The following is a 7,178-nucleotide window of genomic DNA, read 5'->3' as shown; positions in this document are numbered from 1 at the left end:
AACTAGTGTAATACGTTCAATGCTTTACCACTCGGAACCACTTGCTCCAAAAGAACACACGCTAACCACTAGTCCAGTGGGCAGGGCTTGAAATCTTTTGTTGGGATTATGAAATTATACATTTAAAAAAAGTTTGTTGCCTCCTAGTACCTTTCTCGTTTTATGAGAATCAATACTGTAACTGGAGGTGGTGGTAGTAAGTTTCTACCACTTCGGATTGCAAAAGAGTAATCAAGTCAGAGATGGAAACTACTGTTGTGGAACAGAAACCATATTAAAAACTGTTTCTCGCTATCCTTTTTTCACTATGACGACCAGTGTTGAAACTGGAAATGGTAGTTTCTCACCAATTCTGGTTTCCATAGACGGGTAAAAATCGAGATGACAATCTTGGAATGTTGGATTCATATTTTTTAAAAAAATCTTATTATCTCTTACCGGTTTTGCTTCATGATGATAACTATTGAAATTAGAAGTGGTAGTAAATTTCTACTAGAGGATAAAACTTGGAGATTGTCTATTCTTAAGGTACTGAATTTATATTTCTCGGTATTAACATGTTTATTCTATGATAAGCAATATTGAAATCGTAATGTTGTATTACATCTCTCCCACGTGGTGTTTTAGTAGAGAAACAAGTGAGTATTGTTTCAATGTGTGAAACTACGGTAGACGTCAGAACCAGTGTTTCTTTCAGACCTGCTTTTTGGGGTGTACTGTCCTCCCGGAGCTCTAAGAGTGCCCCTTCCGGAGCAGACCAAAATAACACGTCTATACTATAATAATAAATAGAATAGTAACAGTACTGCCCCCCGGAATACTAAGTGTGTCCCCCGGAACATTGTTTCTGAAAGAAACACTGTCAGAACTATGCAAATTCAATATTCAAACTTGAAGGAGTTACAACTGTAACTCCTGGTTGCAATAGATTAATAAGATCAAAGATAGAACCTGTTCCCCGCACGCTGAATTCGTAATAAAGTGATAACTATCTCCTCCTATCTCTTACCGTTTTTGTTCTATGGTGATAAAGACTGAAAGCGGAAATAGTTATGGGTGCAGTTTACTAAATATTTTTCAAAAGCTAACAATTTTTCTTTTGCCAGTTTTTCATAAATGAAAAGAGATAATGAAATGTAACTTACCTTAATAATAGATAATGTTATTCTACACCCGAAAATACGAATCGGAAGAATTTTCAGTGTTGCAAACCATAGAAATTATAGTGTGACCAGAATTTGAATTACCCAAAAATCTAGGTTAAGGCAGCGACTAGAAAAATGAACTCAACGGTAATTGGTGACTTATCATGCTGTCTTTGTTCTTTGTTAACTACTCTTTAAATAATGTTTGTATTTATTTAGTAATAACTTACATAAATTATTACAAAATAAATGTATATAGCCCTACAATTACATGTTTTGAAATAATGTGTTACATTTAAGATGCAGTATAAAGGAAAATTTATTGAGTTCAGTTGATTTTGAGTTTAATACACCTTTCAGCAGCAAGGCTATATGAGACGTGGATCTACTGATTAACATGGAATCTGAACCACATGAGCTTCCGCCGGGAATCGAACGCGGGTTTCCCACACCAAAGGCGCGTATGCTAACCGCTTAGCTACGAAGAAGCACGGAAAACTTACTGTATGTAAATATATCCTTTTAAGCAAATTGTAAACGGAAAACTGATTCTTGATTTTTCAGAGATTTATGAATCTTTTTAAACGTGATTCGTTTGTTCATAATAATTCAGATCAATGTTGAAAATAAATCAACTTTCAGTTCAAAGAGTAAAATTTCGTATCTTATCGATTGAAATTAAAACAAACAAATGAAATCATTCCACAGATATACATAAAGAAAAAAAATATTCCTCTCCCAAGCAATAAGCGATACCTTAGCTAATTATGTGATATAATACAAGTTTCCAAGAAAACACTTCTAAGATATCGTTGAGTTGCAAATGTTGTGTGACACTGTGATATTATCAGCGTAATGCACATTGAGATCTCGAAACCATAAATTCTGTAGATGAACATTTTTATCACTTTCGCAAGAGCAGAAGTTCTCTAAGATATTTGTAGAACATAAAGAAAGAAAATAAAGAAAAGTTGTAGAAGTACGAAAAAAAATCGATTTGTTGACAGTTTGCATTGTAAAAGCCAGTGTTTACATTCTGTAACCATAGCAACCGAATCTCTTTCTCTCACTTGAGGACTTTTCACGCTGTCTTTGATGTTACTGGAGAGCATTGTTCATTGACTTGTGATGGACGAAAACTGAACATTTCTTTTATTCTGTGTTCATTATGAGGAGTTTCTTCCTTTTTCTTCTCAGAACATAGAGAAACTACACTTTAAGACATTTTAGCTGGTAGTACTGACTGCGGCCGAGTTAATTTCTACAGATGAAGTGATTTTCCAGTGAAACAAACGAAAAAGAAATGTGTTACAGTTCTGGTCACAAAAAGTGGGAGTACCTTCCAGAGACTAAGTCCGAAAAAAATACCCTATATCTTTACGAATTTCCTTTAGGTCTGGCTCTGGACCTTTTTGGATCAAAAGATCGACTACATTTCAGGCAACAATTTTCTTGTAGGCCTTATATCTGGAGAACTACATATATTGTAGCCAAACCCAAACTATCATTTAACTCAGTATCAGGCCCGTAGCCAGCCCAAAAACTTAGAAGGGCCCGGCTGAAGTTAGGGGGGGCCCGATCCAAGCATATGATAGTTCATCACCATTTTATAATTCTTTTGCAAGCCTATTGTAAAACTTTTAGGGGGCTAGCAAAAATTTAAGGGGGGCGGCCCCCTAACCCCCCTGGACACGGGCCTGGATAATTACAATACAATAGTTTCTTTAGATGTAACTGAATATGAATGTGGGCATATGCAAAACAAATTGGATCAAGTACTGTTTCTCTGACATGTGGTATCCACACCAGCCGCCATCTTGGATCCGCCATATTGGATTCAACTTTCGGTTTTTCAAATGGGAATAGGTGCATGTGATACATCAAGTTCATATAATTTTTTTTCGGAAATTCTTTGGTATAGCGAGTTTTATGGTAGCTTGTACCATTTGCGAGATATTACATGTTAAATCTCTCTAGCACTTCGCGAATAGACATTGCGGAGTAATATCAGTTACGCTTACGTTTTTGATGTTGACAAATCAAAACAATTTCTAACTGGAAAAGTACTGTAGGTATACACAAGCTCTCTACAACATTGGTGTCATAATCTTACATTTTTGTGAGTGATTGTTATTACTTTCATGTTATACTATAACAAGCAAGTATTGTATTACGAACAAAATGCCTAATGTAAATCTAGATACGACCAGATTTTGGTGAAGATCTACCATATCCTATTTACGTCTGTTTGTCTGTATGTATGTACGTTCAGAAAACATTTCGTCAACAATAAATCACGTAAGAGATCACATATGCATACAGGGCCCCGCACAACTGTTCAAATGGTTGAATTTGTGAAGTGCCTCACATTTAACATGCAATATCTTGCAAATGGTACAAGCTATCGTAAAATTTACTACACCAATGAATTTCCGAGAAAATTTTGTATGAATTTGATGTATCACATGCACCTATTCCCATATGAAAAATCGAAAGTTGAATCCAAGATGGCGGCTGGTGTGGATAACACGTGTCAGAGAAGCAGTACTTGGTCCAATCTGTTTTGCATACCCCCACATTCATGCTCAGTTACATCTAAAGAAACTAAAAGCAATTTTGTGACCAAGCGTTATAGTAGTGTATGAATTCCGGATATATGAAGGCCCATAAATATGCAAATTACCCGTATGGGCCACTAAAATTAGTACAATACACATTGAGCCATGGAAAACTTTGCATTTAAATCAATTTTAGACGAATCCCGAGGGGACACTTCGCGAATGTACCTTGTCAGACTGATGTATCTACATCATTTTTCTTCATATTACACAACTTATTCAATGCATAACCCTGTATGAATCCAAAATATCTAGGATCCATCTATATATGTATTTCAGTGTATTAAACAGTTCGGTTATCCTTCAATCTATCCTGTAGTATCCTTGTAGATAGATGAATAGGCTTGCAAAATTCAAATCGTATTTCCCGATCAGCCTTGCGCAAGCAACACCTTTCTGCAAAAGTATAGCGTCGTGGTGTCCTGCTAGTTGCGTACATTCCCATTTCCGTACATGACAAAATCCTTCCCAGTTGCGTACAAGTGCCAGATGCAATGAAATGTCATGATTTGAAAGCGAGATAAGAATTCTCATTTCCGTACAGGTTCAATAGCTGGCACTATTTCTGTAAATTTTTGTTAGTTTTTGAGCAGAGGGGATAAGAAATCTAAAGGTTTCGTTTCGAGTAGCAGCCACAGCGAATAAGAATCCTTGAATAGTTTAGTTTTGTAGACTGCCTAGCAGGCCAGCACGACCTTCTTTATTGACGTCACGTTTAAGAGCTACAGCAAACTTTTCTCCCAAATTTTTGTAGTTCATGCAGATATTGGAAGCTCAATAGAGGAAACTAATGTGATTCCAGTGCTTTTTAGTCTTCTCCCGAACAAGAGAAAGCATATATATGAAAGGTTGAAGTCCTGAATTGGAATCCTGAAGTTGTAATGGTAGACTTCAAGGAAGCAGTAATAAATTCTTTCAGGACAATTTTTCCTTCAGCTTCCATAAGTGGGTGCAATTTTCACTTTATTCAGTGACTTTGGCGTAAGATACAGGATTTTATCTTGCTTACAGACTACAAAAACTATGATGATATAAAACTTCAGGTTCGAATGTTTACGTCATTAGCTTTTCTTCCGTTAGAAATGGTCGACAGTGGTTGACTGTTTATTCAAGAAGATATCCTTAAGCTTGAGCCGTTTTATGGGTATTTCATTAACCAGTAGCTAGAAAATTCTGCAGTTCCAGTAAGCATGTTGAACTGTCATGAAAAACACCATAGAACAAATAATACCGCTGAGGATTGGTATAACAGATTAAATATTCTGCTAAACAAACAAAATCTTCATGCACATAGACCAAGTTCATTGAAGATCCAGATATTAGTTCGACGAAGACTCTTTATAAAAGCCGACTTCTATATTCCTTTGATGTGATTTGTGAATCCATGTCATACACATTTTGGAAATACATTGGTCAAATTTGAATTCAACGTGAAGAGTTGAGTGAAAAAAAAAAAAAAAAAAGAAAACTTACAACAGTATGGAAAGCATGTATGAATCTTTTCGTATTACTTGACCATTCAATACCATATCCTCCTCTGCTCAAACTTCATTAAAAAAAAAAAAAAAAAAAAAAAAAACAGTGTCAGTTATTAAACATGTAAGGAAGTGGGAAAACTTATCAATATTAAAATATGTCATGTCATCGTCCATGGCACTTTTACGCATCTGGGAAGGATTTTGATATGTACGCATCTGGAAAGGATTTTGACATGTACGAATCTGGGAAGGATTTTGACATATACGCATCTGGGAAGGATTTTGACATGTACGAATCTGGAAAGGATTTTGACATATACGCATCTAGGAGGTAATCAGCGTCGTAAAACAACAACAACAAAAAAAGTTTACTTTCTAATACTAGTTCAGGTTGAAGCAATAGCAAAAATAGTTTCTGTAAACTAGCTGCTAACGAAATTTTTCGGAATCACTCCTCCCGCTGATACAACGGTTAGCACGTATGCCTTTGATGCACGTGGTCCCGGGTTCGATTCGTATTGGAATAGCGTTAAAGTTCTGAACGCATTCCGCTTGGTTCCAACTGCATCTTAATATGTAGGTCCATGTCTTATAGATCCTCGTCGCTGTAAAAGGACATCAAACTTCAAAACTTTTAGGAGCATTTTACATAGCATGTGTAATAAAGTCAGAATCACTCACAGTTTTTTCCGCAAGAGGAGAAAAAGACTGATACATACTTAAAGTCGCCAATAGGCCTATATACACCGTGATGCACATAACACTTCGTGTAAAATAATTATTATTGACGGCCGTTGTATAACTTTATTAACCACATTAAATATAAACACTGAAGTGGGTGAGGAAGGAAATCAAATATGTTTTGGCATGTATGGAAGAACCGAAACCCTTTAAAAATCCAGAGGCAATAATTGTCCCCTTTTGCTTTGTGCTGAGGTAGCCCATGAATACAGTGTAATGTAAACTCTCTCTCTCTCTCACACACACACAGAAAGAAAATTAAAATAATAATTAAAAAACTCGCCGTAATCACCTCGCGTCTACTTACCACTCTCGTGAAATACGTAATAGCAGTAGAATTGCCAATGCATCATCTGAACTTTCCAATAGTGTTTTCCTACGATGGTAGACACAAAATATCAACATTTGTTTTGAAAAATTGTTCTTCCAAGGCATGTTATAACTATTTAACATTTTAAGAGGAAGCTCGAAAGATGATTTTAAATAAAGAATAACAGCAGGAAAAAAGTAGCCACGTTTCTGCATTTACAAATCTATCTGAAAATAAACTAAACTGACAAGAATGTAATAGACATAACGCCGACCGTATTTCGAATAATTATATACTACGAGTGTTTGACCCTTGATTTCGCGCGCAGCTGGTACCCCTAACTTTCTATAGGTTGATGCAGGAAATATGGATCCAACATAGGGATAATGTTCAAGGTTTCGTTAGACATTGGGCGATCTGTCTACTTACATAGAAGCAGATTCTAGAAAAGGATATAGGTTCAACGTTAAAAAAAAAGCTATTGTAGGAAATTTTAATATTATATGTTAGGAAAATATCTAAACTTAATGTATATACTTAAATTCTCTTCTCTCAAGCCTCGCCATTAGATATAACAGCTATAAGAATCTTTTTTGCGTTGTTTTGCCATCCATAAATTTTGGGAAGACTGAAACAGAATGAGGGCTATGGTAATTTCATTTACAGTCGCAGAGACTCAAGATGGGAACAACATTACAACTATATTTACGAAAAATTCTGTCGACTGTTTCCATCCCTTTATCTTTCTATGCATGTTATGTTGGTATTCATTATTATAATTATAATTAAAATAATAATAATAATAATAATAATAATAATAATAATAATAATAATAATAATAATAATAATAATAATTATTATTATTATTATTATTATTATTATTATT

Source organism: Thermobia domestica, chromosome 10 (genome assembly GCF_964235325.1).
Source record: "Thermobia domestica chromosome 10, izTheDome1.hap1.1, whole genome shotgun sequence".
NCBI classification, from domain to species: domain Eukaryota; kingdom Metazoa; phylum Arthropoda; class Insecta; order Zygentoma; family Lepismatidae; genus Thermobia; species Thermobia domestica.
Note: the sequence above shows the minus strand (reverse complement) of the source record.